The 23833-nt window shown below is 34.4% G+C and overlaps 1 protein-coding gene and 1 pseudogene across 3 annotated transcripts in view; one reads left to right on the forward strand and one right to left on the reverse strand.

The window, feature by feature from the left end:
• The window catches only part of FRS2 (fibroblast growth factor receptor substrate 2), a 108278-nt gene that overhangs the window by 53533 nt on the left and 30912 nt on the right, over positions 1–23833 (forward strand). For 2 of the 3 annotated variants that reach the window (XM_019640550.1, XM_019640549.1), the window contains 2 exons: positions 491–586; positions 1529–1571. The exons of the other annotated variant lie outside the window; for it this stretch is intronic. The gene's annotated coding sequence lies outside the window, so the exon portion shown is untranslated. The remainder of the gene's footprint in view (positions 1–490; positions 587–1528; positions 1572–23833) is intronic. 3 annotated transcript variants of the gene reach the window in all.
• LOC109381667 (40S ribosomal protein S26-like) lies at positions 12194–12530 on the reverse strand (annotated as a pseudogene).

A 23833-nucleotide genomic window follows, 5' to 3' on the forward strand; every position in this document is an offset into this window, starting at 1 on the left:
TTTAGCCACTTGCTTTTAGATTAAAAAAAAAAAAGGTGTCAGTAAATAAAATTGACAAAAATCTCTGGAGCTTACTTTCTATAGCTGTGAGGAAGAAATAGACAAATAAGCATAACAAATTAAGCAATTAAGCTGTTTTCAAATATGCAGTTTCAGGGCTTCTCTTCTTTCTCTTCCTTTTTTCTTTTTCCAATCTGTAAATGGCATTCTTAGGAAATGCAAGACCCTGGTGGGTGAAAGAGATTGAGGACTGAAGAGGTTATAGATTTTTATACTCAGTACATCTAACATAACTATAGAATTCTGATCTTGTGGGTCTGTATTCCATCCCTCCCACCTTACCCTCAGCTCTGTTACAGTTTTTTATTAGAAATTGCTCAAGAACTGTTTTCATACTTCCCTCTAATCACTAAAATTTAGATAATTGTCCTTAAAGATTTTATGTTTTTGTTATAATCCTGTATTCTTAATTATTACATCTTTATTTCAGAAATGACCATTAAGAAGTAGATGCCCAGATGCAAAAGTGATGAAACAGTCAATTTGTCATAAAGTAAGATGCAGCTGTGGCTTTTCAACCAGATTAGTAAGTGCGGCCAACATTTTTTTTTTAACTTTATACTTATTTTATTTACTTTGAAAAACATTTAGTAAAAATATAGTGGACATTTTTTTAAGTGTCAACTTTTATTTCTGTTTTTACATTGGATTATAGTACAAATTCTAGCATATAGCTCTAGAAAATGTATGATGTCTGTGCTGTACCTTTTAAGAAACATAAAGATAATATTATAAAATCATTGCTTTAGAGGAAATCTATGAAAAAGAGTCTCTATAATACCACTATCCAAACACAGCTACTCCTGTAATTTTTGGGTATTTGTTTTTTCTACCAGTCTTTGTTCTACACATTAAAAAAACGAAACACAGATTTGATCATAGTGTCGTAAAGAGTATCTATCCTTCTTGTATATTTTTAAAAGTTAAATTTCTTTCAGATGTTTCTCCCTGGGGAAAAAAATGTACATACGCTTCAGTACAGGATTTCTTATTGGGGTGACAAAAATATTCTGGAATTAGATGGTGGTGTGGTGATGGTTACACAACTTTGTGAACATAGAAAAAAACCACTGAATTTTACATGTTAAAAGGATGAGTTTTACAACTTGTGGGTTATATGTAAAAAGTACCCTTCAGAATATCAGATCTTGACTAGAGTAAAACCCAATTGAGTACTGATGTTTTAGAATATGAAAATGGGCCACACATCATTAGGTACCTAGCAAAAATGATTTGATAGTATAATAGAATATTTTTGTAATGATAAAAATAATACATTTTATAGTAAATATTTTTATAAAAACAATAAAGTACTTTTATTATTAGAGTCTTACTGTCTCTTAAACTTTGGTAATACCAAATGTCATAATACTCTGGATGTACTGTGTTAGCATTTTGTATCTTCATTTTCAAGAGACTTTCTGTTTTGAAACTAACATTTCAACTTTTCTACTTGAAATTTTTTTAGGAACAAAATTGTATCTGTTTTTCTCAGAAGAGAATTCCACAAGGTAAGAAATTGTTAATATAGTAACAAAAAAAATATAGTTGAATACTGGCCGAATTGCTCTTGATAAAAAAAAACTCGTTTCCCCATATTTATTATATATCTTTTGATTATTACAAATTTGTTAGCAAATCTTCACTACCTCAGAATTTGCTAGCAAGTTAGGATTAAAAGGGTATGATAAAAGTAGTCACCTTTGAAACATAAATACTGCCTTTCATGGTCAGAGCTTATTCCTTGTATCCTTAGGAGTGGGTTTGTCCAGCTTTGGAAAAAAAGTTCTCTTCTTCCGTGGGGGCCCATTCACCTTTTATCTTAATGGATGTTACCTAAATGACTTTGGGGAGTAGAGGTTTCATAGATGCTCTCTTAGGGCTTTAAGTTAAAGGCAATTATTTAGCTATGTTTCCACCTATGGAAATTGTATAATTCCTATATTCAGTTTAAAAAGTGAAATGCTTTTTACCAGGTACATAGTACAAGATTGAGAAACATCTAGTATTTAAAAAAAATCCTGAATGATGATGACCTTTATAATGGATCATCAATGATTTACATTATTATACTCTTTAGACTGCTGAAGAATGAAATGTTCAAGTGAGTAGATAGTAAAATCTCCTTAGCCGTGTGCTTATCCTATGCCAGGAACTTAGAATCAATTACTTGGCAGCCTTAAGAAGTTACTTTGGTTAAATTTTCTCAGGAACTTTTTGGTATAGGTAGTAGTAGGCTTTCTCTGAAATACCAGTTTTCAAGCTCAAGTACAGAGTATTAAGTTAATGATGTTCCTCTGTTTGTGTCATATACATCATCATTGGTTCATTAAAGGACTGTTTTATACCTAGTCTCCATATAAGTGACCTTTTAATGTGTTTTATATGTACCCTTTTGTTTGTATCTTATAAAAGACTTTATTATTTTATTTTCCAGTATTTTAATTATACACTAGGTCTTAATCTAATTCTTTTAGTCCCCTCCAGCTTCCTCTGTCCTTTTTTTCTAAGATCTGGCCATGTTGCTGAGTCTTCATCTAATTTGTTTCTTCTACTGGTGCATTGTATTCTAGGTTATTAAAATGAAGCTGTTAAATTCCTTAAATGTACAAGGCACATTTAAGCATTTAAGAAAAGGCCAATTTGTGTTTATTTCTTTATATTAGAATTGAAGTTAAAGAGTGTGAGTTAGATGCTGTGGAATATTAGCGGAACTACAAACATCTATTTAGAAGGCTGTCTATCTAAGAGTCTGTTAGAACAAGCAAAGGAAAGAATAGTGGGACCTAACAAAAGCATGTTTTCTTCTAGAAACAATGTATTAAAATGCGTAGGTCTCAGTATTAGCCCACAAAAACTGAATAGTTGAAGGATGCTCTGCATTATCTGTTACTTATTAATCACAGTCGAACACAGAGTAAGAACAGTAGAAACGCAGGATTCTGAGCTTGGGGTGCAGAAGCAGTTCCATCTAGTCGTAGCACAGCGTCAGCAGAAGCAACTTCTCTTGGATCCCCTAACTAGAAGTTGTCAGAATGTAGGCGCTCCAAGTCTGGGGTTCCTCCTCCTAGTGAAGAGGAGAGGATGGGGTGGGCCGTGACATTAGGAGGAGGGCAATGAAAGCAGTGATCACATCAGCGAGGGGCTTCCAACCAGGTAGGAAAAGCTCTAGTTACCTTATTGAGAGCAGTTTCTTTGGGAGAGGAGGATCTTAGGGGCTCTTAGTTCTGGGGGCTAGGAGGAATGTGGAAATGGTTCAGGAGTGGAATGGGAAAGGGTAAGGGGATTCCTGTCTGCTAAATGTGAAGCCAACGTTGAGGCTTTTTGAAAGAAGTAGTCATTTATATGTCAACCCTTTTTATAAGATCTTTGGTGGGAAGACAAGCAACTCTTGAAGTTGATATTGATTTGGTATCCCATGCATGGTTAAACACTCCCCCCGCCCTTTTTAAAAATAACAAATTGGAGAATTAAACATCAGGTAACATAGTCCCTTTCTCTAGTTTCCTTAATTTTTGAGTATTTTGTATGGCATAGTAATTTCATTATTCTCACATTATGTTAACACATGGCATAAGCAAAATATATAGTTTGCTCATTTTACAGATGAAACCAGTAGTGGAATTAGCTTTATGTTTTTTGTACTAATCTATACTGCTGCCTTGTCAACTGATATTTTGTTCTGTATAGAAAATGTAATTACTGGGATAGTTTTAACTTGAAAGAAATGTTTCTAACCAGGAAGAAACTCATAGCCTGAGAAGTTTAAAAAAACACATATACGAACAAAAATATAACCAATGAATAATGTAGGTGGTAGTCACTTAACCTTAACATTCACTAAAACATTTTTTATTTATTAAGTATTTATTAAATTAATATGGATTTTGTCCACCACTGTTATATAGAAAATTATTTCATAAATATTTCCAACTTAATATTAGTATCATAAATTTAGATGTTTTTTAGTTTAAACATGCCAATATACTTTCCTTGAAGATGTCTGATTTTGATGGATGGGAAATGAGAATCCCTTTGTGAGCATGGAACAAGCAATTTGATCTCACATACTTCAGAATATGGTAATCCTTCCTCCCACCCCAAAGTATTTGTTTGTAGTATGAAAATCAGGTAAACTGTATTACAAACCTGTCTTTTATCCCAAGAGACTTAATTTGGTTTAGACCCATCTTTAGGTGGTATAAGCATAGAATCAAATTTGGTTTTGAGTAATCCAGTGCTATCCTAGGTCATTCTAAGCCTGGAGAGTCTTCAGATATATGTAGTAGCCATTTGGTTCAATACCTCGTTTACATTTGAGTGTGTGGGAAGATTGTGATAGATTTCACATGTAAGTAGTAGGATAAATCCATTGACTCATAGTCTATTGAGTAGACTGGAGTTATAGGACTTTGAAGTTTCGCAGTGTTTTTGTTGCTCAGAAATAGGTTCTGATGTTAAAAAGAGGCCTTCTGACTGATTTCTTATTGTATATTAAGGCTCCAGATGTTACAATTCAGTTTAAATTAATTTGAACTTTGAAAAATGTGGATAGCCTTATCATTTTATGAAGGAATACGGTTATTTCAGATACTTTTATGTTTCATGTTCCTACTCTTCCTTAGAATCCATCTGAGCTGCCTTTATTTTATTTTTTTTAGCCACTTGCTTTTAGATTAAAAAAAAAAAACCAAACCAAAAAACCAAACTTGGAATAGGTTGAAACTTGACACAACTTGCTGCCACAGAACAAAAGTGCTGATCAAGTTGAATCAACCCCAGTAATGTGTATTGAAAGGAAAACCTCTCTTCTCTCCCCCAATTTGAAGAACAAGCATTTTCCCTGCCAAGAAGGGCTGACTTTAAATGGACCAGCTGTCCATATTAGGAGCAGAGGGTTGCTAGGGTGACCATGGCTGTTTGGAGAAGAATGCAGCTGAGAGGGCAAGTTCTTGATGTGTGAGCTGAGGGAAGGAATGTGGTGTGATTGTGCATCGTTCCTCCTAATCACACGCTCACAGAGCTGTGTGGGCAACGTGTAGAAACTACAAGTCTTCTGAGTGCTGGGACTTGTGTGGTTAAAATTGTCTTGTTTTCATGTGAGCCAGAGGCTTACAGTTCAGATTGAACACAACTGCCTTGTATGTATGTGCGTTTTTTGGTAAAGGGGAGGGTGTTTTGGTGGTGGATGAAATGAGAATGAATTTATTTTGCTTCATGGACACATGCTTTCATATTGTAAAAAAAAAAAATTATCTTGGGATGAGTGTTCTTTGCAACTCACCCTCTTCAGCCATATATAGCGTGTTAATAGTTTTCCAAGTGAATGATCTATTGTGCCTGTTTCCTTGGTACTTTTAATTTTAGAATTATTTCAGAGCCATCAGAATATGGTGTCTGCTTGCTCCGTTTTCTTGCCTTTTTTTTTTTAAGCCCTTACTCTTTCCAATGAGTAATAGAGAGCTGTTCTTAATACATTAGCTGTTTCTTCCCTGAAGCGTCCAAAGATAGATTCTGGCTTTTGGTAAAATAATATTCATGGAGCAAAGGGAAGGGTCAAACCAACACCCCTACCCACCTGAAACGCTATTTAGATTTTACTGTGGGCATCATTTCTAATATTTGAAATGAGATATAGACATATTGATATAGACACTTACTGAACCATGAAGTTTTTGGTGTTTTATCCTTGTTAACAAATCCCTACAATAATGTGCTGATCTTAAATAAAGGCATAAATGTATAATATATTTAAGATGTGAAGTAGTTGAGACATTGGCAGCTCTGTATTACATTAGCATCATTTTTTCTTAATCATATAGTCTACTTACTTTGATATGATTGCTGTTTGATTAATTCACAAAATATGGAGGGAAATTAAAAGATTAAAACAGTTTCACCTTTGAATTCAGTTGGTTATTTGGCCTTTCTCATGTATACCTTGATCACTTCTGATGGCATTGGCTATCAACTAAAAGCTTCATGGTTTTGCTTTTTACATTTAATTCTTAAATCTCCTAGTAATTGATTTTTGTGAGAGGTACAGGATACAAATTCAGTCCATGTGGTTAATGGGTTATCCCATCACTATTGAAATGAATAAATAATCCTCCCTGATATGTAAAATTCCTTGTCATAACTCAAGTTTTAATATATGGGTTGTTTTATTTCTGTAATCTTTGTACTATTGGTCTATTTTTTCTACCCCTGAACCATTACTATGCTATCTTAGATGTGCAGGTACTCAGTTTTGTTTCTTGTTCATGGCATCAAAAGAAATGCTTTCAAATTTCGCCATTTAAAATGATACTTGTAGATTTTTTTAGATGGCCTTTATCAAGTTAAAGAAGTTTTATCCCAATCTTACCTTGCTAGGAATTTTAAGTCCTGTTTGTTTAAAATCATGAGTAGACATTGAGCTCTGTCAAAAAAGGCTTTTGTGTAACTCTAGCAATGATCAAAATTCTCCTTGATCTGTTAATGTGGTCAGTTACATTGATTTTTGGATTTGGCTAACTGAGCATTCCTATGATAAACCCAATTTAGTCAAATGGTGGATTATCTTTTTTTTTTTTTTTTAATAAATTCGTGGATTTGGTTTACTTACATTTGCTTAGCATTTTTACATCAATGTTTATGAATCAGATTGGCTTGTAGTTTTCTTTTCTCATTGTGTGCTGGTTGGTTGGCTTAAAAAATCTCTCTTTTTAATGATTAAAAATATTTTAATTGTAAAATACAATTAACATAAAATTTACCAACTTACCCATTTTTTAAGTGTACAGTTAAGTAATGTTAATTGTATTCACATTATTGTGCAACCAGTTTTTGAACAACTCCTGTGCTCTCTCCCTACAGCCCTTGGCAATCACCATTCTTTTTGTTTTCATGAGTTTGATTACTCTAGAAACGTCATGTAAATGAGATTATACAAAAAGATAACTTTTTCTACCTGGCTTGTTTCACTTAGCACAGTATTTTCAAAGTTCATCCACGTTGTAGCATGTGTCAATATTTCCTTTTTAAGGCTGAATAATATACCATTGTATGTATAAACACTTTGTTATCCGTTCATCTGTCAATGGACTGTTATGTTACTTTCACCTTTTGGGTATTGTGAATAATGCTGCTATGAACATGGAAGAAGAGGGTCTCTTTGAGACCCTGCTTTCAATTCTTTTGGTTATAGATCCAGAAGTGATATTACTGGTTCATATGGTAATTCTATTAGTAATTTTTTAAGGAACCATGATACCGTTTTAAAACACAGTAACTGCACCACTTACATTCCCATCAGCAGTGTACTAGGGTTCCAATTTCTCCTCCTCTGTAACACTTGTTTTCTGGTTGTTCTTTGTTTTGTTTTGTTTTGTTTTGGGTTTTAGCCATCCTAATTGGTGTGAGGTGGTATCTCATTGTAGTTTTGACTTGAATTTCCCTCATGACTGTTGATGTTGAGTAGCTTCTCATATGCTTGTTGTCCATCTTCTATTTTCTTTGGAGAAATATCTATTCAAATCCTTTTCCCATTTTAAAATCAGGTTATTTGATTTTGTTGTTGTTATTGCTGAATTGTATGTAGTTCTTTATATATTCTGGATATCAGATACATGATTTGCAAATATTTTCTCCCATTCCACAGGTTGCCTTTTCACTGTTGTTTTCTTTCATGCACAGAAGTTTTTAATGTTGATGTAGTCTAATTTATCTGTTTTTACTTTTGTTGCCTGTGGTTTTGGTGTCATAGCCAAGAAATCATTGCCAAATTCAATGTCATCAAGCTTTCCCCCTATGTCTTCTTCTAAGAGTTTTATAGTTTTAGGTGTTTAATTCATTTTGAGTTAATTTTTGTGCAGGTGTAAGGTAAGGAGCCAAGTTCACTGTTGCATGTGGATATCCAGTTTCCCCAGCACCATATGACCATATGTTGAAAAGACTGTCTTTTCCCCCATTGAAAGTGTTTTCCTTTTTTTTATTTTACTATGCTCTAGAAGAGTTTAAGGTTGTAATTATTCGTTGTTCCTTGACTGTTTGGTAGGACTTACCTGTAAGACCAATTGTTTAGTCAAAAGATTTTAAACAGCTGCTATTCAGTTTCTTTAAGGATCATTAATCTATTCAGATTCTTATTTTTAAGTGGTCAATTGATTTACCTTTTAAAAATTAATATGTAATTTACATATCATAAAATTCACCCCATTAAAGTGTAAAATTCAGTGTTTTTAAAAAGATTTCCCAAAGTTGTAAAAGCATCACCATGAATTCCAGAACATTTTCATTATCCCAAAAAGAAACCCTGTATGGATTAGCAGTCACTCCCCATCCCCCCTCTCCCATCCCCTGACAACCAGTAATCTTTCTATCTCTATAGATTTGCCTATTCTGGGCATTTCCTATAAATAAAATTGTAATGTGTGGCCTTTTTTGTTTGTCATCTTTCACTTAGTATAATGTTTTTAAAGTTCATTCATGCTGTAGCTGGAATTAGTACTTCATTTCTTTTTATGGTGGACTATTATTCCAGTGTGTAGATAATACCACATTTTGTTTATGCATTAATCAGTTGATGTACATTTCAGTTGTTTCCATTCTTAGCTGTTACGAATAATGCTGTTATGAACCTCTATGTACAAGTTTTTGTGTGCATATATTTTCACTTCTATTGGGTATATACCAAGGAGTGGAATTGCTGGGGTCATATGGTAATGCTGCATTAAAATTTAACCTTTTTAAGATCTGCCAAACTGTTTTCCAAAGTGGTTGCACCATTTTACATTTCCATGAACAGGATACGAGGGTTCCAGTTTCTCCACATCCTTGCCACACTTGCTGTTGTCTGTGAGCTATCCTAGTGAGTCTGAAATGGAATCTGTGGTTTTGAGTTGCATTTCCCTAATGACTAGTATTGCTGATCATCTTTTCATGTGCTTACTGCTCATTTATATTATCTTCTTTGGAGAAATGTCTGTTCACATCTTCTGTTCTCTTACAAATTGGGTTAATTGTCTTTTTGTTGAGCTGTAAGAGTTTTTTTAAATATATTTTGGATACTAGACTCTTTTCAGATACATGATTTCCAACTATTTTTTCCCATTCTTTGGATTGTCATTTTCCTTTTTTTTTTTTTTTTTAGCTGAGCCATCCTGCCACCTGTTGGTAGCTCAGTGGCAGCTCAGCTCGGGCCGGGAATCGAACCAGCGACCCTGTTGCTCAGAGCTCGCACTCTTGAGCGAGCTCTTAACCAACTGAGCCACTCTGTTGGCCTTACATTTTGCTTTTTTGATAGTGTCCTTTGAAGCACAAATGTTTCTTTTTCTTTTCTTTTTCTTTTTTTTTAAAGAAGTTTTATTGAGGAACACTCTGTTTTTCCAGGACCCATCAGCTCCAAGTCAAGTAGCTGTTTCAGTCTAGTTGCAGGGCAGTCCACTATCCCATGCGGGAGTTGAACCGGCAACCTTGTTAAGAGCATGCGCTCTAACCAACTGAGCCATCCAGCTGCCCAGTGTTTCTTATTCTGATAAAGTCCAGTTTATATGTTTTTCTTTTATGGCTTGTGATTTTGCTATTATATCAAAGAAACTTTTGCCTAATTCAATGTAATGAACACTTATGTTTTCTTCTACAAGTTTTATGGTTTTAGCTCTTTTTAGGTCTTTGATCCATTATGAGTTAATTTTTGTATGTAATATGAGGTAGAAGTTCCACTTCATTATTTTACAATTGGAAATCTAGTAGTCCTAGCACCATTTGTTGAAGAGACTGTTCTTTCCACATTGAGATGTGTAGTCACACTTATTGATAATCACTTGACTATAAAGTTTATGTATTTATTTCTGGATTAGTTTCCATTGGATCTACATGTCTCTCCTTATGCCATGCCAGTACCACACTTGGTGATTTGATGCTTCATGATGGTAGCTTTGTAATAAGTTTTGAAACTGGGAAGTGTGAGTCCTTTTTCTTTTTGAATCATTTTTAATAGATTATATTTTCTGAAAATTTTTCAAAATCTTAAGTTTTCAAATTTATTGCCATAAAATTGCCCATCATATCCTCTTAATCAGTTTCAGCCCTACAACATCTGTAATGATGTTCCCTTTTCATTTGTCTGTTTTTTGTTTTTCTTGATTAGTTTTTCCAGAGGTTTTATCATCTTAATTACTCTTTCAAACAATGAACTGTAGACTCTGTTGATCATCTCTGTTTGTAAATGTTTTCTGTCCTTTTAAGTCCTGATATTATTTTTTTCTACTTCTCTCAGAACTTTTAGGGTTTTTTCTGCTGTACTTTAAAAAAGAAAAACTTTTAATTTTGGCTTCTAGTCTTTAAATTTGCCTCTAAGTGTCATCTTGACTGTCTCCTCACAAATTTTGTTATATAATATTCTTGGTTTTGTTCATTTAAAAAATAATTCTTATTCCATGAATTATTTAGAAAGATACATTTAATTTCAAATATTTAACTTTTAAATATTGTGTTATACAGTTTCAAGTTGATTTCATTATAATCAGACACGATAATATTGTAATTTATAAAGACTAACTTTAAGATGTAGCCTATGGCCAGTTTTTATAAATGTTCCATGTGCATTTGGAAAGAATGAATTCTCCCATGTTTAGAGCATAGTGCTACATATATTCCATGAGCTTATTAATTGTTCTATTCAAGTATTGCATTTTTGTTTGTCTCTGTTTTGTTTTGGATTTGGGTTTGGTTTTATTTTGGAATAGCTCTATCAGTTTCTCTGATGAGAAAAACATGTTAATGTCTCTCACGTGATGGTAGACTTGTCAGTGTCTCCTTGTAGAGGTGTTAATTTTTCCCTTATTTATTTTGAGTCTGTTTTATTAAGTACTTATAAATTTAGAATTGTTTTATGATTCTGTTAAATTGAAATTTTTGTCATTGTGAAAAGGCTATCTAAAAACAATTTTAGCCTTATAGTTTTGTTGTTGGCTGCTTTCTTGGATTAATATAATATAATTGTTCTAACTTTCTTTTGGTGAATAGTATTTTCCATCTTTTAATTTTCATTGATCCTATATTTTGGTTTGTGTCTCATGAACAGTGTGGTTGAGGGTGTGTTTCTGTTCTGAATAACCGTCTTTATTTTTTACCTGGAGAATTTGAGTCAGTTTTGACTACTGGTAGATTTAGATTTATGTGTCTTTGTATGTGATTTTCTCTTTGTTCTACTCCCCCTCCCTCCCAATCTTCCAATCTTTTATATTGAGTTATGTGTATGAAGCCTTCATGTAGGCATTTTTTTCTTATTTTATTCCCCCCAACACCTTGCAGTCATGCACACATTTTTGTAAATTAATATATTCTTTCATTGATTACTCTAGCTATTTCAATGTGTCCTTTTTAAAAGGAAAAGTCTAAATAGAATCGTTAACCTATTTCTGAATAATAACAAAATGCTGTGATTGTCCTCTCAACCTGTAACACCATCATCTGTTATTTAATTTTAGCATATTTCTCTCCTACATACATACAGATTTTTATACAAATTATTGTTTTAGGGAGTCTTTGTTTAAAATTATTTCCTATTTTCTTGGCTGATTATCCCTTTTTGCATCTGAGACCTCTCATATGAGATAATTTTTTTCTACCTGAAGTACATCCTTTAGAATTTCTTTTAGTGAAAGTCTTTTGTTGAAAAAAACAGTTTTTTTTGTTTGTTTGTTTATCTGAAGGTGTCTTTATTTTATCCCCATTTTTGAAAGATAATTTCTCTGTATATAGAATTCTAAGCTTTCTTATCACATTGAAGACATGATTCCAGTCTTTTGACTGCCATTGCTGCTGTGGAGAGTAAAATTGCCCTTCCTTTGTAAATCCTCTGTCTTTTATTTGATTGTTTTCAAACCTTTTTTCTCCCTTTTGTGTTCTACAATTTTATATAACATATTGAGGTGTTCCTTTTTTCCATTTCATTATTTTATTTTATTACTTGTAATTCTACTTGGGCTTCCTGGATCTGAGGCTGTCTTTGAAGAATTATGTTAAATTCTTGACCATTATTTCTCTGTATAATGCCTATTATTTTCTTTATTTTCTCCTTCTTTAACTTCTTTTTTTTTTCTGAGAGGACAGTTTTTCTTCAGTCTTCAAGGACTCAGCACTTTCCTTACATGGACTTTTGCGGAGGTCATGGGACGGCACCTGCAGGTCTAAATCAGGGTGGAGGTGTTTGGTCCTTCTGTGCTTCCTGTGAATGATTCTTGACTTCCTTGTTGTAAAGGGTACAACTCACACAGTAATATAGTTCCATATACATTTGGAACCACGTAGTCATTGAAGACACTTGCTTTGAAAATGGATCTGAAGCCTCTGTTGTTTCCAGTGCAGAACTTCTTAATGGCCTGCCTTTGGGCACACATTGGATGCAGTTAGTGCAGCAAATAGGCTGTATCAAGGCTGTTGCCCTTTTTGGCACAGCCATTGTTTCTTCTTTTTTTGGTCATCTTAGAAGTGGGGACTGTGTTACTCTAATTAGACCTAAACCTTCCTAATCTATTTTTCCATGTTTCTCACCTTTTTCATTTTTTTCCTTCTCCACAAACTCATTTAAGAGTTGGTTTGTAGTTACAAATTCTCACAGGAGACATTTTCCCTCTCTCCTACCAGCACCAGTCAAGCAGGCAAGTTTGCTGCTGTCACCTTCTGCTAGGTATGTTTGCTACTCATTCAGATGTTCTTTGCACGTGTAAGGTTTAGCCTTTTGGATTTTCATCTATATGCAGGGTTCTTTGGTTGCATTTCTCATGTTGGGGAGTCACAGAATACATAGCCTATCTCCAGCACTCTGTACTTTACAAAGCAGACTTCTGAGGTTACCTTAAAGTCAAGAGCCATCTTCCAGAGCTTCTCCGTACATTTTTGCCAAATTAAGAAGTTTAAAAATGTTTTTAAAAGAATTAATTCAACATTTTAGATTCCGGCAATAGGGCCAGTTGGGGCCATCTAACCTCCCATGTTGCCAGAAATGGAAATCCTTGATCCATTTCAAATAAACATTCAGTTTAGTTAAGGTATATGTAAGAAATGTGGCACAGAAGTCCAATCAGCAGGCCCCCATTGGAAAAGAAAAAAGTCTCTGACTCTAAGTTTGGATAATTCATTCCTTTTTATATGTTTAAGCTAAAATAAAACGTTTAAGGTATACACACATGTATTTAATTTCCTGATTTAACCAGCTAACTTCAGATCTGTTTTGAATTGGATTAGATGGGTTTTACTGAACTTGCTCAATGTCTGCACCAATGGAAACAGTAGTGCTTCCTTTAGGAAGGGAGCCCTTGTGTGGGTAACAACAAGATAGGGGAAAGAATAATTACACCCAGTTATTCTGAATAATGGTAAAAGCATAGTTGTCCCATTCACCTTCCATTTAATGCAGATGATTAGTAGTAAGTTGGAGGCCAACATTATAGGCCATCTTCGTCTTACCAGTTATTTTTAAGAATTCTGTTACTAGACTGTCAGAACAGATAGTTGTGTGAGGGCAACACCAAGCATGACTGCATTTAATGTGAAACATAAAAGAAAAACTTGATTAGGAGTCTTGACTCTAATATTTTTTCTTTTGGAAAAAGTGATAGTGGTAGCACCTTTGTGGTGTGGAGGCTTCTTACCTTGAGTACTGCAGCTTGATTTTTCCTTGTCTTTTTAGTCTAGTCTTTTTAGTCTACTTGAGTCTCCTCCAAACAGTCTATAATTTTCTTTATCCATTGAGAGTAAGCTCTGAGAAGATATCTCTTCTCTGAATCTATTAATAAGAATATGATATTTTCTTCTTTTGTTTATTAATGTGGAGAATTACTTTAGTTTTTCTAATGTTAAACCAACCTTTGAAGCTTTATATGTTACTGAACTCAGTTTGCTGATATTTTAAGAATTTTGCACCAATAGTCATGAAGGACGTGAGCCTGCAATTTTAAATTGTGTTATACTATCTATCCTTTTTGGGTTTTGATATCAAGGTTATACTAGTCTCAGAATCAGCCAGAGAGGTTATCTTCTTTATTCTTCGGAATACGTTGTGTAAAATTATTTCTTTTTTGCATGTTAGACAGAATTCATCTGTGAAGCCATCTGGGCCTAGAATCTCTTTATGGGAGGATCTTATAATTCCTAATTGAATTTTTTAAGATTATAAGACTATTCATATTTTTATTTCTTCTTGAAGAAGATTTGATAAGTTAATTTTTTCTAGGAACTTATTTCATCTAAAATCACTAATCTTTTGGTATGATATTGTAATATTATCTTAATTTTTGGAATATTTAATTTTGAGCAGTTTTCAAAATATGTTCTGTTGACCTCTGTGGGTCCCTGAGACCAGGTAGATGGTGTGGGAGCTCAAAACTATTTTCATAATATATATATTTTTGTCTTTTTTGCTGTGTTGACATTTGCAGTGAGTGCTGCAAAAGCAATGGTGAGTAAAACTGCTAACACCTTAGCACAAATTAAGTCAGTGGCACCAAACTGAACTATTATGTTCTTCACTGCCCTGCATTCGTTTTTTTTTTTAATTATCCAACTTCATTTAAGAATGTCCTTGATGAAGCAGTAACAATATTAATTTCATTAGATCTTGACTCTGAGTACACATCTTTTAAATATTTTGAGTGACAAAATGGGAAGGATTTATAAAGCTCTTCTGCTGTATACTGATGCATGATAGTTGTCTTCAAAGAAAAGACCTGTTCAGTTGAGTTACGAGCTGAACTAGCTGCTTTTTTTCTGTAACACCTCTTTTTTTTTTTTTTTTGCCTTGAAAGAACAGGACGGGCAAAGCTTGGTTATTCGAACTTATGTATTTGACATTTGTTTTTCTCAAAAATGAATTAAGTGAGCCTACCACTTGGTGAAAAGCAGCTGTATTTGTAGCCAATGATAAAAAAAAATCAAGTTTTCAAGTGAAATTTATAATTTTGGGAAACTTGTATGTAACATTGTGAGCTCGACAGCTTCCCACATAGGCTTTTCTGGTGAGATGAGTAGTGATACTAAAGATATAAAAATAGTGATTTTTTTTTCTTGATATTGTCTTCTGAATTGTCAGTTCAGAACATATGCATAATTCATTGAACCATTATTTACCGGATGACCAATGTATGATGATACAAAATCATATATGGGTAAAAGATGTATTCAAAGTACAAGATAAACTAATGAATTTTAATGTAATAGAGTGTGAAAAGCTCATTGATACAGTTTTAGATTCCACATTGTAATTGATCTTCAAGAAACTGCTATTTGTCAAGTTTAGGTATAGTAAGTATGAAGAATGTCAGCAGTTATTTGAAATGATTATTATTTAACTATGTATCTGTGTGAAGCTAAATTTTCTTCATATGCTTATATGTTTTAACCAAAACAACATATCATAGATTGGGCCTAAGAATCCACTGTCTTCTATAAAGCCAGACATTAAAGAGACTTGCAAAAATATAAAATAATGTCACTTTTCTCACTAAACTTTTTGGAAAGTAGGTTTTTAAACAGTTATTTTTTCATAAAAATATTTATGTTAGTGTGTGAAAGGCTTATTCTTGTAAATAAATTAATATTTTAAACATTTCTCTGATTTCAAACTTCTGATTTGGTAAATATGAGTAGATAGAACCCAGTTCAACAAAAGCTCTTTAAAATAGCTCAAATAATTTAAAAAATATGAAGGGGTCCTGAGTCAAAAAGTTGGTGAGCTGCTTGCCTGCTCTAAATGAAACATAATGATGTTTCATTTTTTTTCCCATTTTTTTATTGTTTCTTTTTTATTCCTGACGTGCATTTGTCCCCCTTTCCTTTTTTTAAAAAAAGAGGATGTGTCCCAGTCTTATATTTGAAAAAATTAAGTCTTCCTTATATTTTTAGCTTAATTATGCTCAAAACACATCTATAAAAACTGATCGTAAATATACCTATAATGTAATTGTAGCAACCCAGTTTTTTAAAACTCTGGTAATAGAGTAATTTGCTTGAGGGTATTGCATAATTGGTTCTTGCAAACAGGCCCAACGTTTATTATGATGCAGTAGCTGCCAGCTGAAGGCCTGTTCACAAGTAGTAGAAAGTTGGGTGTATTATAATCTTAAGTCCTTTACTATCATTTAAAATTTTTACCCTTCAGATTAACCAAAATTCTTGTAAAATATATTGACTATACCTTTGAAAGTATAATTTGTTACCCGAAAATCCTGTCTTTTCTTTTCTCTTTCCTTTCCTTTTCTTCCTTTCCCTTCCCTTCCTTTTCTTTTCTTCCCTTCCCTTCCTTTTCTTTTCCTTTCCTTTCTTTTCTTTCTCTTCTCTTCTCTTCTCTTCTCTTCTCTTCTCTTCTCTTCTCTTCTCTTCTCTTCTCTTCTCTTCTCTTCTCTTCTCTTCTCTTTAATTGGGGAACAGTGGTTTTTTTTCCAGGACCCATCAGCTCCAAGTCAAGTAGTTGTTTCAATATAGTTGTGGAGGATGCAGCTCACAGTGTCCCATGGCGGGATCGAACTGGTAACCTTGGTGTTATGAGCACTGCGCTCCAACCAATTGAGCTAACCAACCGCCCCTCCTTTCTTATATTTTTGATACAATCTTAACACAAGTTTAATAATTTAAAGAGATACTGGTTTCAAATAAGTAATTTTTCTATTTTTCAGAATAATTTTGCCTTAAGCACTGAAATGAAGGTTTGATTTTCTTTGTATTACTAAAGTAAGCGTCACCAAGGCCATATATTAGGGAAAAAACAGCATTTATTGCCTCCAACCCAGATATTTTCTTGGGGTGGGATGGATGGATTGTGGTCTCAATATTTTTCCATACTTACAGACATTCTTAGAATTGACAAAATAAATATTAATTTGTAGCATTTTAATTAAAAAGTGAAATTGTGTGCACTAGCAAACCCAGTCTTAAATGGAATTTAAAGCCTTACTTTGTTAGCTTTACCTTTGGTTTACTGATAGATGAAAGAAGGAAAAGATTAGCTCTTTTATTCTTTGAATTTTTAAATATTTTTGAGTGAATTAGTGTAAAGACAGAAAGTATTTGAAAAAACAATGTAATACCTAAACCATTACTTTAGTAGCGTGTGATGTTCCACACTTCTGCTTTCCACTGACATAAACATATTCCTCTTTTAGGTGAAATAACTACCAAATAACTAGACCAAAGAAATACCTAATAATTAGACCAAAGATGGTGTTGAAATTGCATATGGCAGGTAATTCAACTGATATTCAGAGAAAATACTAGTTAATATTAGGTACCTTTTGAGGTTAAAAATTAAAAGAACTTAGGGAGAGGTTAGGATCAGGAATCCTATAAAATAGTCTTCTGGTAAATTGATTTGTGAGCAAAGACCTGAAGCAAGTGAGGGTGCAAGCTCTGTGGGTATCTACAAGAAGAGTGTTCCAGGTAGAGGAACAACAGTTAGAAAGTCCCTGAGGTAAGAGCATGCTTAATGTGTTTAGAAACAGCAGGGAGGCCGGTTTGGAGGGGAAAGAATTGTAAAGTACATGAAATCAGCACTGGAGCCAGAGGAGCAGGAAATGATACCAAAATATTTAGGACCTTGTAAGCCACACCATTAAAAAGTCTTTAGTTTTTATTTTCAAGATTTTGTTGGGAAAAATTGTGAATGACATTGAAATGGCAAAAAGTGATGAGTGGGTGTCTTGTCTTGCTCATCCATTGGACGTATCTCTCATTTTTTTGAGTTATTTTACAGTTTTGCACGTGTCTTATCCATGGAAGTGCAAATTAATTGTGTCTAGTGGAATGCAGTTATTGATTATTGCCCTGTGAATAAGAACTATTTTACATGTATTTGTAAATTCATTTCAGAGTTCCTCGTTCTCTACATATGTGTGATTCTTAAAACTTTCCTTTGAAGCAGTTGTAACATCTTAATGATTCCCTCATCGGTTAGTCAATGAAATAATATCTTTGACAACATGTTCATTTTACTGTTTATAAGAGTCATGATTTTTACTAATAAAAAATATATTCAGTAACACTTTTCAACAGAAATATTCTGGTTGCTCTGTTCAGAAAAGACTGACAAAAGCAGGAAAAGAGCAGAGGTAGAAAGAAGCCTTCAGGGCATCCTAGTTTTGGGTACTCCCTCTCATAAGAAGCTGTACTTTAGCTTCAATAAAATCTTTGCTCCTGGGCCGGCCGAGTGGCGCGATGGTTAAGAGCTGGCTTGGGACGCCAGAGGGCCCCAGTTCGGATCCCACATATGAGGGCCAGTGACACTGCCTTCTACAGCTAAGATGCTGAACAACAGTTCGACCTGGAGCTGGGCTGCAGTGAGTTGCTGGCGACCACGTAGTCTGCAGCCTCTGTGGCAGTGGGTTGCCATGAGCTACCGTGTGTGGCCAGCAGTAAGCGTCCGTCCAGAAGCCGGCGACTGATGTGCCTCGCCTGGGAAGAGCGCAATGATGGTGCCAACTTGGGCCAGTGAAGCAATGTCCTCCACAACTAGACTGAAGAACAAAACGACAGCAACTTGTCTGTTCCCCTTTCCCCTATTCCCCAGCACTGTTCCCATCCCCTCAATTCCCCAATAAAAATCTTTAAAAAAAAAAAAATCTTTGCTCCTTTAAAAAAAAATGAAAAGAAAGAAAGAAGCTTTCAATCAATGAGAAAGGCTATTGCAAAAATTCATACAAGAAATGATAGTAACTGGAACCTGAGAAGTAGTGGTGGAGATGATAAGCAGCTATTGAACTTGAAGATAGACCTGAAAGGATTGATAAATTGGATATGGGATGTGAGGGTGAGGTGTCAAGGATGACTACAAAACTCGGGTGTATTAATCTTAGTAAAATTTGTAAGTAATTCCTTCCTTTTAACCATTTTTAGGTTGTTAATTTTTATTTTCTATTGTTAGGAAGGAATTTAGTTTGACTAAGAAATGTATTGGGTCGTTGGGAAAGTCATGACATATTTTTCTATGTTTTTCAATACAAAAATGCTTCATGACTTTCCCGATGACCCAATAAAAGCTGGTGTTCATGGCTCTTTTCTCATGAGGTATTTTCTGTAGTGGTTATAGTGCAATATAAAGTTGCTATATTGAAAACATCAGTAACAACTGTATCAGCCAGGATTCTGGCAGGAAACAGAACATTGACAGTGTTAATAGAAAAGAATTTAATGAATGAATTATTTGCAGAGTGTAGGCAGGTTAAAAGAAACCAGCAACCAACAGTGACCAGGCTAGCTAGCAACAGCAGGAAGCTGTTACCACCTCTATCTAAAAGGGACAGGGGAAGGGAATGATCACCTGACCCAGCAAGAGCTGTAGGTGTAGGAGAGGGTTGCCTGATAGGAGCCATCAATCAGTAGAGAAACTTGAGTAGGGAATGGAGCCACAGCTAACCCGGTCTGCCAGTGCTCCATGCAAGTCAGGCTCCTGGGGCACAGATCAGGGTGGTTGTGAAGAGACAAATGGAAAATAATCCAGCATTGCAAATAATTTTTATAAAGTGCCATAAAACAAATAAAAACAAATAAGCAAACAAATACACATGAAAAGAAATAAGCAAACAAACCGATGTGCCTGAACTTTAAAACAAAGAAAAGAGAACATAATTTTTTAGTAGTAAAAAGTTATAAAAACTCAGTTGGGTAGGTTTTAATGACATTAAACAGAAGTATTACAGCTAAAATCAACCGTAAAAGTTTTTATATCATGTTAAGTGTTTTACTTTGGACTCACAAAGTTACAAAAATGCCTTTATCTTTTTTATGTGTTTTACTTAGAATTAATTGAATCTAATTTTTAAAACGTCACAGAACATTACTTTATATTTCTAAGTATTTAAAAGCTTTTTTTGTATTGTCTTTCCCTTTGTTCTTTTTAATGCAAAATATTTCAGATTTAGCTTGGTTCTTGAAATTTACTTCAGTTGAAAGAAAGCTCAAGTCATCTCATCCAGTTTCTTAACCGGTAGTGGAATCTAATGAACATTGCTAGTGAATGGGAACTCGACATTTGACGGGAACTCAAGTTTTTGTTACATAGACTTTGGTGGTTTGGTCCATCTTGTTTCAGGAGCAAGTCAAGTCTGTTATTCCATAAAACAGAAATTTGACGACAGCCAACTAACTACCTTTGCTGTACTCTTCCTTATTGTTAAATATTATTTTCTCCAAATTAACTTTCCATTGCGTCTGTAGTCTTAGCTTACTGGTTAGATACTGTCCTCATCCCATGTCCCCTTCACTCACGCTTCCCTAGGCTTCGGTGGTACCACGCCCTTGGAGATTCTGTTCCTGCTTCTTGGACAAGGTCTATTCAGTTTCCTTTGTGGGCTTCTCTTCCTCTTCAGTTCCCTTAAATGTTGGTGTTCCTGAGTTTCTGTGGGTCTTACTTTTCTTCTCACTAGGCATTCTCTCCTTGTCCCATGACTTGCAGCCATAAGCCGATGACTCTCAGATCCATATCTCCAACTCCCATCTTTCTCCCACCCCCACACCTGTATTTCTGTTTGCCTGTTGACCAGTCCCACTGGGATATCTTCCAGGCACCGCAGTACATTCAAAACTGAACGTGTGTGCTTCTTTAAACCTTGTGTCCTTCCTGTGCTCCTTCCCCAGCTCCAAAATGCACCATCTAAATGGAAAATGTATGTTCCTTGACACCTGCTTTCTTTCCCAGTTTAATTAATATCAAGTATTATTGATGCTAACTTCTAAATATTACTCTAATCCACCCTCTTTTCTCCATCTTCATTGTTCACTACCCTAGTTCAGACACTCTCCATTGTTATTACTGCAAAACCTCCAGATCTAACAACCATATGAGGTAGGTAGTGGTAGTGGTGTTTTTTAACTCACCTGTGAGGAAACACAGATTCAGAGAGTTTAGGTAAGAACTCAGCTCTCCCTAGCCCTGAAGCCCATGATATTGTCACCATATGCTGCCTTGCTGGCATTATCAGAAATGGATACTGCCTTCTGCTGGAGGAATTTAGAATGCTAAAAACAAAGCCTTTTATTTTAGATTCTAATGTGCTGTTTTGAAATACATTTAGATTGCAGAGCTGTTACAGTTCATTTATCAATTATATAAGAATTAAAATCTTGCCTTAGCCACATCCCACCTTCTATTTAGTAGGGTTAATAGTTTCAGAGAATGAAAATTTGGAATTTGTATATGAAAAATTAAAATTTTTAAGGCTTTGACAAGAATATTTTATGTACATTATGAGACTAATATTCTTTGTACACGACTGTGGAATTAACTAATTTATTTCACAGATTTTTTTTTTAAGGGACTTAAAGTAGATAGTTTTTCAGCCAGTACTGGTAAAGAAACAATTTGAAAGTGGGACAGAGTAAAATTTCTTAGAAATTCTGGCTGTTTTCTGTAGATTTGTTTTCTTCTGTAGACATTTGTCTTTTAAGAAAAGAAAAAGAAGGAAATAGTCTCACTGTTGCTTTCACATTATGTTTTATCGTAAGTTGTGCTCAGAGGGACTAGCCCCAGTGACCTTAGCTGTACTTTTGATTATAGCTCTTCAGAATTACCTTCACCATAGATGATTGATATTCTAAGTTTAAAATAAAGATAAATGTGAAGGAAAACAAACCATGAAAACTTTAGGGGAAGAGTGCAGATTGTCTTGGTTAAAGCGGTAAACATGCAAACTAAAAATTCTAAATTTGGCTTCCAGTAAAATTTTGATAAAATTTTCCACTTCATTTCCCCATTTGAAGAATGGAGAAAAATAGTTCCCAGAAGTCTACACTACAAGATTGTTTTCTAGACAAATATTTATCACAGCTCAGAAGACCCTCTGAAATCCTAGCACTTCGTTGTAACTATCTTACAGCACCAGGGAAGGAACAAAGAAAAGATTTTTTTTTAAACATCCTTTCTTTAGTGTTATTTGTAATGAGTTGATAGTTTTCATTGACTGTATACTATATTTCATTGATCTAAGAGACATTTTCCAATTTTATTCAGTGAAATTTGAGTGTATCTTATAATCAGTAAGTGCCATGCCATAGTTTAATTGGCAACCTTTTTTTCCTTAGTGGTATATAAAATATCAGCCTTAAAATCATTTGTCTCTCAGCTTTGATGGAAAACAGTATCTATCTCCGTTAGTATTTAAATAATGACAATAACAATAACAATACCTGAGGATCACTTTTTTGAGAAGCCTCCATTTTCTTAAACATGACCATGAACGGAAAGTAAGCAAAAAGGGCTTTTGATGCTTAAAATTGCTGTTATGAAGCTCATGAAGTAAGATCATGTACTTTAACATACAGTATTCCTTTGTCTCAGAATATAGGTCCTTATTTTGCACATAGTCTTAATAGGCTTAGGTGTCTGATTACAGAGTTCACATGGATTCAAAAGAGTAAATTAAAAAAAAAAACAATGCACACAAGAAAAAATGCACATATTTGTACATGTTTATTAAGTGACAGTTCTAGTATCTGCTGTGCTACCAGCTGAGAATGAGGGTGACAAATAAAGTAAGAATTAAAAACGATTTAAAAAAAAAAAAACACCACAAAACCCAGAACTGGCCACATAGCCCTATTTTCAGTAAGGGCAGACAGCCTAAAACCTATAAATCCCCTGATTACAGCTTGGAAAAGATTCTTTATCCAAATGCAGTCTGTCTGATTCCACTGGCCCTTTCTTTAAGGGACAAAATGTATTTTATTTTTTCATTTTGATTGAAGAACGTTTGTTGTTGATTAATTTTCCCCTCTGTGGCTCAGTGGAGTTGCTTAATGGAGTTTCCCTGGAAGTATTAGGCCCCCGCCAACTTGTGTGATATTTACCTGTGAGACATCTGAAGTCAAGTTTGATTCTATTATCCCAGTGGTCTCTAGACCCTCATCATTTTATCCGTGTTGCTAAATGGCAGAGTGCCATTTTTAGATCTTAGGGCTAAGGACTGGGCATAGGTTGTAGGAAGGTGTTAGAGGGGAAAGAGGTAGAGAGGAGAAAACCTTAAAGAACGCACAGTAGTACCAAAGAGTGTTTCTAGAAGCTCTCAGTGGGCAGTTGTGCACAACATGGCCGACTGCATTATTTTTGTTTGGAATAAACCCAGGTGCGGTATATCCATAAATTCTTAGTATTAGGGGGCCTTTCAGGACATTTCCCTAAGACGTGAATTCTGAGAATAACTTTGCTGGCTGTGAGCACCTTTAGCCTAAGAGTGGATGTTAAGTTCTGTGTACTGGCAGATTTCCAGCGTTTACTAATTAGGTTTTACCTGCTTAAATTCTCCTGGCAATTTCCCTTGGCCACTGTGTTCTTCACACTCTGCCCTAACCTGTTTTGTATGTAGTCTGCCTTTGGGCTCTGCTCAGAAATTTGTAGCTTTTCATTCTAAAGAAGCCTTTAATAAAGTATTGTTTTGTATATTCTTTAGCTAATAATTTATTGTTGATTATAAAAGCAATTCACACTCTATAGAAAATACAAAGAGCAAAATTATTTTCATCCTACCACCAAGCATTTTAATATGTTTTAGTTCAGTAATTTTTCCCCCAGGTTTATGTATTTTGTGTAGGGGTGGAAGAGAAATAAGTATGAAGGTTACTTTTTTCCTTTAATGAGAATCCTTTCAAATTTGCTACTGGTTACTAAGTAATTTTTTAAATAGATTTTTTCTTTTCTTTTTCTTTTTTTTAAGATTTTTATTGTGGTATGGGAACAGTGCTGGGGAATTGGGGAGGGGAACAGACAAGTTGCTGTCCTTTTGTTCTTCAGTCTAGTTGTGGAGGA

This window comes from Hipposideros armiger, unplaced genomic scaffold (genome assembly GCF_001890085.2).
Source record: "Hipposideros armiger isolate ML-2016 unplaced genomic scaffold, ASM189008v1 scaffold_51, whole genome shotgun sequence".
Lineage (NCBI taxonomy): Eukaryota > Metazoa > Chordata > Mammalia > Chiroptera > Hipposideridae > Hipposideros > Hipposideros armiger.